Source organism: Octopus bimaculoides, chromosome 19 (genome assembly GCF_001194135.2).
Source record: "Octopus bimaculoides isolate UCB-OBI-ISO-001 chromosome 19, ASM119413v2, whole genome shotgun sequence".
Taxonomy (NCBI): domain Eukaryota; kingdom Metazoa; phylum Mollusca; class Cephalopoda; order Octopoda; family Octopodidae; genus Octopus; species Octopus bimaculoides.
Genome location: NC_068999.1, coordinates 4,353,207 through 4,366,073, shown reverse-complemented (window position 1 = coordinate 4,366,073; position 12,867 = coordinate 4,353,207). Strand labels below are relative to the sequence as shown.

At 38.7% G+C, this 12,867-nt stretch overlaps 1 protein-coding gene across 1 annotated transcript in view; it reads left to right on the top strand.

Moving 5' to 3' along the window:
• Positions 1–12,867, top strand: part of LOC106884054 (fibronectin type-III domain-containing protein 3A) — a gene marked incomplete at its 3' end in the record, with an annotated part of 245,776 nt that overhangs the window by 59,790 nt on the left and 173,119 nt on the right. The window contains exons 2-3 of the mRNA XM_052974886.1: positions 5,740–5,801; positions 9,131–9,177. The remainder of the gene's footprint in view (positions 1–5,739; positions 5,802–9,130; positions 9,178–12,867) is intronic.

The following is a 12,867-nucleotide window of genomic DNA, read 5'->3' as shown; positions in this document are numbered from 1 at the left end:
AAAGTCAAAGGGAACCGATTAAAAAATAAAATCAACAAAAGAAATAAAGGATTCTGCCTTCCCTTGGCGTTGTTTGATCTCAGAATTAGTTTATTTACCAAGTGTGTGTGTGTGTGTGTGTGTTGGGTGGGAGCAGGTTAGGACTGAGGATGTGGATTTAATTAAAAGCTTTTCTTAAAAAATAGACGAAGGAAGAGAGAGAGAGAGAGAGAGAGAAGTGGTTATTGTAGGTCTTTACAGATGTTGTTGTTGTTGTTGTTGTTTACATTCCCTATCCCCCAGTACAACCCTGATCCAATGGACCTGTGATCAAAGGCGTTCTAGCTGTGACCCTCCTGCCTTTTATCCAGACATACGGTATCTAACGTGTCCTTCCTTGCTGTTGTTGTTGTTGTTTAGCCACAGGTCAGTGCCGACCCTGTTGACTAACGGTCAAAGATTTTTTTAACTGCGACTAACACAGCATTTCTTCAAGCATAGTGTATCTAGGACTACATTATCCAATGTGCCTGTTGTTGTTGTTGTTTAACTCCAGGTCAGCTTCAGTGTTCCAGTTGTGACCATCCAGTCTTTTATTCAGACATAGTGTATCTAGGACTACACTATCCAATGTGTCTTTCCTTGTTCATCCCTAATTCAGCAAGATCTATGATCAAAGGGAGTCCAGCCATGGCCAGCCTGTCCACAACCATATGTAATCTTTTGCCCTTTGCTTTTTTCAGTCCTTACATTGTGGCCATGCTGGGGCACCATTTTGAAGAATCTTTAGTTCAATGGATCAATACCAGTTCTTTTTTTTTTTTTTGTAAAGCCTGGTACTTCTTTCACTGAACTGCTAAGTTACGAGGATGTAAACAGACCAACACCGGTTGTCAAGTGGTGGGGATGGACAGACAGACAGACAGACACACACATATGCAACAGGCTTCTTTTCAGTTTCTATCTACCGAATCCACTCATAAAGCTTTGGTCGACCTGAAGCTGTAGTAGAAGACACTTGCCCAAGGTGCCATGTAGTGGGACTGAACCTGGGACTATGTGGTTAGGAAGCAAGCTTCTTACCACAGAGCCACACCTGCACCTATCGATGTGTTCTCTTCTCATGCAAAGTGTGATCTGAGAAGCATTGGCTGCTAATTCTAGCAAATCAAGTGTCTTTGCTGACCCTCAAGATGTGTGATGTTGGTGTTGTGGTTTAGTGAGGGGCTTGGGAAATGGTGCTTCGTTACTGCTGGCATTGCGGTATGGTGTAGAATATGGGTTAGAATAGCAGGAGTAGCTGTGTGGTAAGAAGCTTGCTTCCAAATCACATGGTTCTGGGCTCAGTCCCACTGCGTGGCACCTTTGGCAAGTGTCTTCCTTACTATAGCTTCAGGGTCAACCAAAGCCCTGTGAGTGGATTTCGGAAAAGGAGACTGAAAGAAACCTGTCGTGTGTGTGTGTGTGCGTGTATGTATATATATGTATATCGTTGCTATTATGCAAAAGTGTTGTAAGTCCAAAACGTTGCTTTTTCAGAAAACGAAAAAATAGTTTCACCATTCCATAGCAAAAACCATTGTATTACACTTTGCCAGTTTTTGATATCTTGGTATCTGAAGCAGCTTGAGATACGATAGTTTGACCAAAAGAACTGGTTATTGCAAGCAAAAATAAATATTGAAAAAAAGCGCGTTTGGCCAAATTTGGACATACAACAGTTTAACATATCGTCATCATCATCATCGTCATCATTTAGCATCTGTTGTCCATGCTGGCATGGGCTGGACAGTTTGACTGGGTCTGGTAAGCTGAAAGGCTGCAGCAGACTCCAGTCTGATTTGACATGGTTTTCTATGGCTGGATGCCCTTCCTAACACCAACCATTTTGAGAAAGTAATGGGTGGTTTTGCGTGACACCTGGGTGCCGATTAGTGTGACACTGGTATCTGCCACGACTACAATTTTGCTTGGCTTGATGGGTCTTCTTCTCAAGCACAACATAATGCCAAAGGTCTTGGTTATTGCCCCAGTGAGGCCTGTTTCCACAAGGCCCAACACTCAAAAGGAACTCAGCCACTTTGCCTCCGTCAGGCCCAATGTACGAGAGGAACTCAGCCACTTTGCCTATGTATGCCTTTGTTTCTGTCTTTGTCCCCCACTGCTGTTTGACAACCAGTGTTGGTTTATTTATGTTCCCATAAAAAGGGGCCAATAGAATGAATATCAAGCTTTAAAAAAAGACAACGAAAATAAACTAGGTCCTGGGGTCGATTCATTTGACTAAAAATTCTTCAAAACGGTGCCCCAGCATGGCCACGTTCTAATGACTGAAACAAGTAAAAGATAAAAGATAGTAGTAGAAGGCCTGGTTCTAACGGGGTGGGGGATTTACATTTTTGGGTGGGGAGGATCGGAAAGTAGCAAACGCAGATGTATATTTTGGTTAATGCAGGAAGAGAATTCCAGAAGATGGCATGTCAGCTACTTGTTTGTTCCAGTTACCCCCTTCTCTACACCCCTATTATCTCCCTTCACTACCTACCTACCTACCTACCCTGCTACACCTAACCCCAGTTATTTGGCTAGTGAAGGGATCTGTATGCAATCACCTTAAGCTGACAGAAATAGGAGCCAAATCTCATTCAAATCTCGACCTAGTTTTTTTCTTAGATAAGGAAAGGAATTATTTGATAATGAAGTCATACATAATTCTAAAAAAGACGAGGCGGTCATGATTGGAATGTCTGTCAGTGTTGGTTGGGAAGTAAATAACAAGAACAATCTGGTTGAAGAGGATGCCTCACTATACCTGCTAGAAATAGCTGCCAAATTACCTCAAATCACACCATACTGCCTTTAAAAAAAGGAAGGACACCTTGATCAGTGTAACTCCAGTTATACAAAATCACAGTGATGGTCACAGTTGGAATGCCTTTAATCATAGGCCTGACCTGGAGCTATACAACAATAAGTACCACTATGTACCCCATTTATATATCCTGTTACTTGAGAAATCAGCTTTTTTATTGCTTAGGCACCATGTGCACGTACGTGTGTGTGTGTGTGTGTGTTTATATAAACTCACATACACACACGCGCGCATATCTTTCCACCCCGCTCTCATACAACACCATACATAAATAAACCATTAGCACCACGCTCTGTATCTAACCAAGCATTTCTCTTCCCCTTTTCACTTCCTGTTTATCAATATTTATAAAAACGTCAAAGAACAATCTAGAAAAACCTACTTTTCCTAGCAGTTAAATGTGACCAGAGTTACTCTCCCCACTGCCACCCCCACCCCTAACAGTGGGGCAACTGTCTGACCCCAATTTCATGTTCATTCATATTTCTTTTCTTAATATGAATCTTTTATAAACCTTCAGAATTCCCTCAAAGAAAATAAAATTAGGAGCCATGGCCGGTGGTGATGGTCGACATTTGCCAATTACCTCCCTTCCTTTTGTGCTCTCCACTTGTGGCTTCAGAAACTCTTCTAAAATTACTTTTGTCCTCTTTTACACGTACTCTTTCTGTTGGTACATTTGCTGTCTTGTACTCTTTTGAAGTTATCATTTTCTTATTCTTATTCACCTCTTATTATGACCCCTTATCAAATTCAAATCACCTCCTCCACTGTACTCTCATGGGTGTAGGTGTGGCTCTGTGGTAAGAAGCTTGCTTCCCAACCACATGGTTCCAGGTTCAGTCCCACTGAAGTAGTGGCCATTCCTGATGAGTTGGCAATGACCCGGTGAAACTAGTTGAGCTTTTTTTCATGTTTGTCTGACTGAAAGAATCCTGTGATTTAATCAAGAGTGATAGTATCAGGGGTGGTAGTATTTGGACAGTCAGACAAACTGGATGTTCGTTAAAAGGCATAAATTTATTTACAAGTTACCTGCTATCTCGGTGCTTCATTTATATATTACATACACACACATATATATGAACACATACACAATGTGTGTGTGTATATATATATATATATATATATATATATATATATATATATATATATATATGTATATATATATATATATGCATGTTTAGTCTTTTGTTGAAGGAAGACACCAGTGGGGGGAGGGGATTAATGAGGATGTTTTTGTAGATAAAATGCAGTTTTCCAGGTGGGTGGGGGGTGAATGGTCGGGTGGTGGAGGGTGATGTATGGATTGGGAAAAGCTTGGCAAAGGGAATGCAGGAAAGCTGACATCAAGAAAAATTCAACTGCAAAACTGTCGGGGGTGTTTCCACCCACTCCCAAAATTTGCATAAACACAAACGCATACATGCATGCATACATGCACATTTTGTTGTGGTTACCATTGCCAAAATCTTGGGTGTTTCCTTGTCATTCTTGTGATATCTTGAACTAAAGCCAGATGATAAGTACAAGGAAATATGCCTGTTTATTGATCATAGTTTTTTGGAAAAATGATAATTCTTAGAACAGTTGTAGTCGTAGAAACTCTGTGCCCTCTCCCCTAACTACGACTTCTCTCTCCTTCCAACGAATCTTCATAGACAAGAACTCAGGAAATGTTTATTCTCTCCTACTCCACCCACTCTCTTGTTGTTTTCTACCTGTATGGTAATTACTAATTAATGACTGTTAACCTCGTTTATTAACTAAACATCAACTATCTCTGCCAATCTCCACATTCTGGGTGTGGAGCAGGACAATGGAGACTGCACACACATTACAAGTGAAATGATGTCCCCCCCCCCTCGAACTCCTCTCAAGTCTTCCCTCCACTCTAGTTTTTCCTCCACTCTAGTTTCCCCTTCACTCTAGTCTCCACTCTCAGATGGTGTCATTCAGAGGATTTATTTCCTGCTGTTGTTATTGTTGGTAGGAGCGTGGCTTAACGGTTTGTGTATTCGGCTCACCATTGTAAGGTTGTGAGTTCACTTCTTGGTAGCACATTGTGTCCTTGGGCAAGACACTTTATTTCACATTGCTCCAGTCTACTCAGCTGGCAAAAATGAGTTGTACTTGCAGTTCAAAGGGCCACTCTTGTCACACTGTATCTCCCTGAGAACTACGTTTAGGGTACGTGTGTCTGTGGAGTGCTCAGCCACTTGCATGTCAATTTCATATCAATTCATTTTATTGTTTAGAGCAAGAAATTTTGAGAGGAAACCTGGGTACCATTGCAGTTAAGTCCTTGAAGAACCATTGTGAAGTGTGGAGATTTATACTCAGAGGATAAAAATTCTTCCAAAACTTTGTTCTGAGTTCAAATCTGCTGAGGTGAACTTTGTGTTTTGTCCTTCGTGGGTCAAAAAAATAAAGTGTCAGACAAGAACTGAGTCAACATGATTGGCTAATCCACCTTTTCTTTAAAATTGTTGGCCTTGTGTCTAAATTAGAAACAACAACAATAACAATAATAATAATAATAATAATTATAATTATTATTATTACTACTACCACCACCACCACCATGCTGTTGAAGACTAAGTCATTGGAATAACTTATACCACAGTTCTGTGAAGAAGATCTATTAGTTCTCCTTTAGATGTTGCAAATTGTAGAGATATATTTTTTTTAAAATCCTTTGTTTTAATGTCAAAATATATTTTTAGACGACGACTGCCATCACAATTGAATGATATCAGTTGTCATAAATTCCCCGAAAGCATTTTTACTCCTCAATTTAATTAATTATTTCTTTCTGTTGTATTCATCTATTTATATTAATCTAATTAAAAGACATCTCACTGATTATTTTCCTCGTTTTCTTGCAGGCTTCAAGTGAACTTATTCCAAAATGTTTAAACATTGAACAAACCCAGTGAATGGGCTTCAGGTTAGTCAGCATTTCGTGTTTCTCTGCTTAGTTACTTCCGTAACAAATATATTCTTGATCCTTCAGAAACAAACCCTTTTGAAAGCGAATGCAAGCGTGGTTGATGCCAGTGCAGCCTGACTGGCTCCCATACTGGTGGCATGTAAAATGCACCATTCGAGTGTGGTCATTGCCAGTGCCACCTGACTAACCCCCGTGCTGATGGCACATAAAATGCACCCACTACACTCTCGGAATGGTTGGCAGATCAGATTGGAGCCTGGGGCAGCCTCCTGGCTTGTCAGTCCTCAGTCAAATCATCCAACCCATGCCAGCATGGAAAGTGGACGTCAAACGATGATGATGATGATGATTGTTTACTGTACACAGTATATAGTTATCAACTACTAATAGTTTCATACATTGAAAATATTATCTAGGCAAGTTTTAAAACGTGCCTTGTATCTCCAAGTAATGTTTAATTGGGACAAAAAAACAAGAGATATCACAAGAGAAAACAAGATGAAAGCGGATTCAAAAAGTGGAATGGTGAAACAGAAAGAAACAGAAGAAGAAAGGGAAAAAGGAGAATTTGTTACAACTCTTTGACCAAAGAGTTGTAAGTATAGATGGTGCCGATTCCATGGAAGGTTCTAAAGTCTTCCACAATATTCTTTGTCCTGTTTCTCTCATTCTTCTTAATTATAATTCTTTATTATATCATCTAAATTATATTTCATTCATAAATTTCAGATTCTTGCTTTTGAATGCATTTTTCTATCTCTTCAAGTTATTTCTTTCAAGTTCTGGTGACATTTTCTTCCAGTTTCATTTCGACCATTCTTTTGCCCAAACGCTCCTGCCTACAAATTAATTAGATTTCATAATTTAATGTCCGTTTCCCCATGCTGCCTCAGGTCGGACTCTGTCTTTTTATGTTGTGGCCATTTGAGGACAGATACAAGATACTGATGCAAAAAACCAAGACAGAACTCATTTGATGTTGTCCGTGTTGGTATGACAGCCATTTTAATATTTCTGATCTCGTTACAACATTGATCTGGACAATTATACGGATTAGTAATATCAAAAGATATTCATGGTCAGTTTTGTGTTGTTTTATATTCTTTTTCCACTTCAAAAATCAAATCAAATTAAAGACATCTTGATTGTCCTCTCAGGTATATTTCCTTCATTTACAGGTGACAACTAATTTTCTAAAAGTTGTCATTCTTATAACTTTGTTAATTTCTTCTTTCATTCTGTTTCTCTCATTTTTTGCTATATTAAATACATGGCTCTTTCCTTACCTGCACAAGACTTTACATGTGTATACACATACCCCCCCCCCCGCCATGTACACACACATATGTATGTATGCATGCATGCATACATGGTTGTTGTGAGTCCAACAACACAGTGACTGATAAGCAGGAAGGTGGAAAGAAATGAGTCTGAGAATGTCCCGAATAACTTTTGATAAACCAATCTGTCCTCTCCGAAGATACTGCAGAAACTGTGTAAAATTATGGTTTGATTATAGGAAAGCATTTGACTCTAATCCCCATTTATGCCTGTTGAAGTCTCTGCACTTAGCAGATGTACATTCTACGTTAGTCACTGCCATTGGGAGGCTCACAAAGACCTGATCCACAACCCTCACACTTACAACTGTGAGTGGAACGGTTGTATCCAGTGTTGTAAATATTTTATGGGAACATTCCAAGGAGATTGCATTCCTGTAATTCTGTTTATTTTGGCATTAAATCCATTAGCATTCCTGCTGCAAAATTCAAATGGTTACATGCTTGGATCTGCAACTGTTAGAGAAATTAATGTAACCCCAAAATTTTAACAATGCCAAAAAACAGTTTCCAACAGATATGGGAATGGAATTTGTCCAAAAGAAGTGGTTTTTATTTGATTGTTGAATATGGAAAATCAGTCCCCCAAACCCAAAACCTGTGCATCAAGTCTCTGTCTGTCTCTCCTGTTCCACACAAAGAATGGCACTAACACCTTGCCATTGATGAGAACATACCATATGAAGGTGTTGTGAATAAAGGTAGAATGTGCCAAGAATATTATGCCAGACTCTGTAAAAAACGGCAGTCGGGGTCTCTCCTCTTACAACAAGACAATATCCCACAATGCATTTGCTGTACAGGTGCTGATTCCAATATTTGGGATGCTAAAAGTCCTAGTAAGTAGGAAAACGAATGAATCACTGATCCCTCCAGGGAGATGGCACTGTTCAGTATGTAGAAAAGGTGTTGGTAGAAACTTCATACGATGTACCGAGTGCAAACTCTTTCTCAGTCTAGTCCCCTGTCTGTCTCTAGTGCCAGTGGCACAATAAAACCTAGCCTGTGCTGTAAAGGGAATGGTAATAGGAAGGGCATCCAGTCAGAGAAACATCATCATCATCATCATCGTTTAACGTCCGCTTTCCATGCTAGCATGGGTTGGACGATTTGACTGAGGACTGGTGAACCAGATGGCTACACCAGGTTCCAATGTGATTTGGCAGAGTTTCTACAGCTGGATGCCCTTCCTAAAGCCAACCACTCTGAGAGTGTAGTGGGTGCTTTTTACGTGCCACCGGCACGAGGGACAGTCAGGAGGTACTAGCAACGGCCATGCTCGAAATGGTGTATTTTACGTGCCACCTGCACAGGAGCCAGTCCAGGCGGTACTGGCAACGATCATGCTCAAATGGTGCTATTTACGTGCCACCGGCACAGAAGCCAGACAGCTGGTGCTCTGGCAACGATCATGCTCTTAGTGCTCCACTGGTACAGGTGCCATCACGATTTCACTTTCCTTGCTCAAAATGAAATGCACAGAGGAGATGTGGCCTCTGCAAGCTTTTTTGCAGCTCCTCACTGAGTGTGCAACAGTTTCAAAGAGTTGCTGCAAAGTAGAAAGGGCTCTTTGGTTAGGTCACTGTGAACCTTTTTAGGTCCAAAAGCAGCATACATTATTTGGTCCACAGTGTAAACCTGACACGACAACAAATGCTGGCTGTTCTTCTCTGTTGTGTGCAGCAGATGGTGAGAAAGACCACAGCATGATGCTGTTAGTTCCATCACATGCTACTTGTTGAAGAACGAACAGAAAGTGATGACAGCAACGACGACCATTATACATGTATGTGCACATGTGTGTGAATGTGTGTCTTTATATATGTATGCACGTGTGTGAATATAATTGTGCGAATGTGTCCTTATGTATATACGCATGTGTGTGGCTATATGTATGTATATATATGTGTGTGTGTGTGTGTGTGTGTGCATTTATTTCCTACACAGTCTGTTGTGCTAACAGTGATTCTGTTACCCTTTTTCTAGGCTAACACATCTGAAAGTCTGTTAAATGCGTACAACCAACTGCGTTTGTAAGTCAATTTTTATGTGTTTTTTTCTCTTTATTTTAAATTTTATTTTTTTACATTTATCTTTTTTTTACTTTTTTCTTTATCAACAAACTTCTAGAAATGTCTTTGTGTTTTTTTTTTATTATACTTTGCCTTTTTTTTATTATAAAAAAAATTTCTTTGTTTGTGAAATTATTTTGTTTTTCCTGTCAGTTCTGGGGATTGATATTGTTCTGTGTATGTGCACATTTTTGTGTGTGCATTTTAATTTTACAGATTTAATTAATTAGAATTTTTTTTTTTTTTTTTGTTTGAAGCCATCTTTCATGTAAGATGACCAAAAGTTGGAGGTGGAATCTAGGGAATTCTGCTTTGGCATTTACACGCAATTCTGTGACATGATGGCATTAAATGAACTGGTACTGACTTCATCTTGTCATCTGTATGGTCCTTGGTCACTCAAGTATTATAATTATTATTATTATTATTATTATTATTATTATTATTAAAGGCAGCAAGCTGGTAGAATCAATAGCGCGTCAAACAAAATGCTTAATGACGTTTCTTCTGGCATTACAATTCACATTCGAATGCCACCAAGGCAGGCTTTGCCCTTTGACCTTTCAGGGCCGATAAAATAAGGCACCTGTTGAACACTGGAGTCAATGCAATCGACTTACACCGTCCCCTAAAATTGCTGGCCTTTTGCCAAAATTTGAAACTTATTATTATTATTATTATTATTATTATTATTATTATTATTAATATTGCTATTATTATTATTCAAGTCAATTCGGCCAAGGTCGATTTTGTCTTTCATCCTTTTGGGGGAAGAAGAATTAAGTACCAGTTACACACTGGGGTCGATGTAATCAACTAGCTCCCTTCCCATCGAAATTTTCAAGGCCTCGTGTCTAGAGTAGAAATAATTATCATCATCATCATTATTATTATTATTTGAAAAGAGCTGGGATTTTAAAAGTTTTGGCAAAAAAAACACAGGCTGCACAGTTAAGAATTTTGCCTTGCAACTCTGTGGTTCTGGGTTCAATCCCACTGTACTGAGCCCTACGCAAGTGTACTTCCATGGTCTTGCACCAGCCAATGTCTTGTGAGGGCATTTGATAGATGGAAACTGTAAGAAGTTTGTGTGTGTGTATTTGTATGTCTACTCACATGTATGTGTACGTGCGCGTGCACACATATATGTATCATATACATGATTTTGTGTGTGTATGTGTGTGTATTAATGTTGATATTCCTCCGCTTCTGTGAATCGGTGATGCTGTTGACATTTCTGACTGGTCAGCTCTTGTTCTTAAAGATGACTTTAAGAATAAAAGTCACATTTTGGTACATGGAATCTCTTATTCTCTGAATCTTTATCGCATCATAACATAAACACCATCATTAGTTGGAGTTACCCCTATTTGCTTGTAATCACCCGTGGGAACATGTCTGAACTTGGGGAAAACATTACCTTGCTTTGTCATGCTTACACGGGTTGGGCGAGATTTGTTGGGGGCAATTTTTCATTTTTCTGTGGTTGGTTGCTCTTCCTGTCATCAAACTTCTATTATTTCCAAGCTAGGCAATATTTCCGCCTCGCCTGATCATGTTTTCTTGGTAACATTTTGCTTATAGTTCACACACTACGTTAAGAGAAGAAAACAGAAACACACACACACACACACACAGATGTCTGTGGGTGTGTATTTGCATACGCGTATATATATGGGTTTAGGAATGGCATCCAACTATAGAAACCATGGTAAAACTTGACACAGTCTTCCGTTCTGCGACTTTCTGTCAAACCATTTACTCATGCCAGCATGGGAAGCAGACATTAAATGATGATGAGGATAATATACACATGTCCAGATATATAGTGGCAATTATTCAGGTATACAAATTGGATATATTAAATTTAATAGAATAGTTTGGACAAGAAGCACAAAATATGTATATATATGCATACATGAAAGCCGAGAGAAAGCAAAAGCTGGAGATTCTCAGACAATGGATGTTTAAGTACAAATATGTAGATGTTTATATTAATAAATCTGACTTACACAAAGTATAAACGACAGAGAAAATTAAAGGGGTGGAAGAAAGGTGTTATAAGCCCAATGGCTGTTTCTGGGTGCTTAAAGATCCATGATAATGTTGGTAGATTAAACTCCTTGTAACACCAAAGATGAACTGAAGGCAAGGATTATGGCAGCATTCACCAGCTTAAACAGAGAGACCATCTAGAAGACTTGCAGGAGATTCCGAAGTCGTCTGGAGGCTGTAGTTGATGCCAATGTTGATTTTATTGAACAAAATTACTCTTTAGTATTTCAAGATATTTTTATGTAATTTTGGTAAATATATTCGTTAAAATGAGACGTCAGTGCTATTTTCATTTCTACATAATTTAGACGACTTTATTCACCGCACCCTGTATATATATATATATATATATATATATATATATATATATATATATATATATATATATATATATATATATATATATATATATCAATCATCATCATCATCATCATCATTTAACATCCATTTTCCATGCTGGTCTGTTTGACAGGAGCCGACCATCTGAAGGGCTGTTTAGGGTCCCTGTTTGTTTTGGCATGGTTTCTATGGCTGGATGCCCTTCCCAACAGAGCGTACCGGGTGCCTTTTACATGGCACCAGCACTTATGAGCTGGCAAGATTAAGGATGCTCAGCTGGAGAGGGTTGTAGGGGACAAGCCCCTATGCAAGGGCAGCCACGCTTTTACTTAGCTTGACGTGTCTCTTCAAGCACAGAAAACCTGCGGGAGTCTCGGGTTCCCTGTCTTCCCCCTCTGTGACCTGATACGTGTAGGTCCTTTCCCACCACATATATTTATACACACACACATCGCAGTCCCACGCATGTGTACATATATTGCAATTTGAAATATTCAAATCTTCCTATTTCCTTATTCTCTCTCTCTCTCTCTCTCCACCTTTCTCTCCCCCTCTCTCTTTCTCTCCCAGTCCTTTCTCCTCTCTCTCTCTCTCTCTTTTCACCTCTCATATTTTCATGACTTGCTAGATCTCTATGTACAAACCAGTTTTCATGTTGACTCCTCTTCCTCTTTCTTTCTCTCTTTCTTCTTCTTCTTCTTCTTCTTCCTCCTCCTCCTCCTCCTCCAGTTAAAAGACACCATTAACAACATAACTATAGAACTGGGATGGGGGGTGGGAAGGAAGGAAGGAGGAGGGGTGCATGAAATGTAAATAAAACGGAAATTCTTTTATTTTTTCATTTTTCCCCCCTTTATTGTAGTTTTTGTTAATTTTTAACCAGTTTTTGTTTGTTTTTAAAAAAATCTTTTCAAAATGTTAAAACATTACTACAATATTTAGTTTTGTATATCAAATACAATGTATGTATATTTGCCTATGTATTTATAAATATATACATATGTATAAATAGATAGATAGATATAATGCATGTATATATATGTATACTCTTGTCATTATGGAAAGCAGACTTTAAAATGATGATGATGATGATATATGTGTGTGTTTGTGTGCATGTATGTATTTGTATGTGCATGTATATGTATGTATAAGTGTGTATGTGTATATAGATATATATCTATGTATGTGAATGGTTATATATATATATATATATATATATATATATATATATATATATATATATATATATATATATAT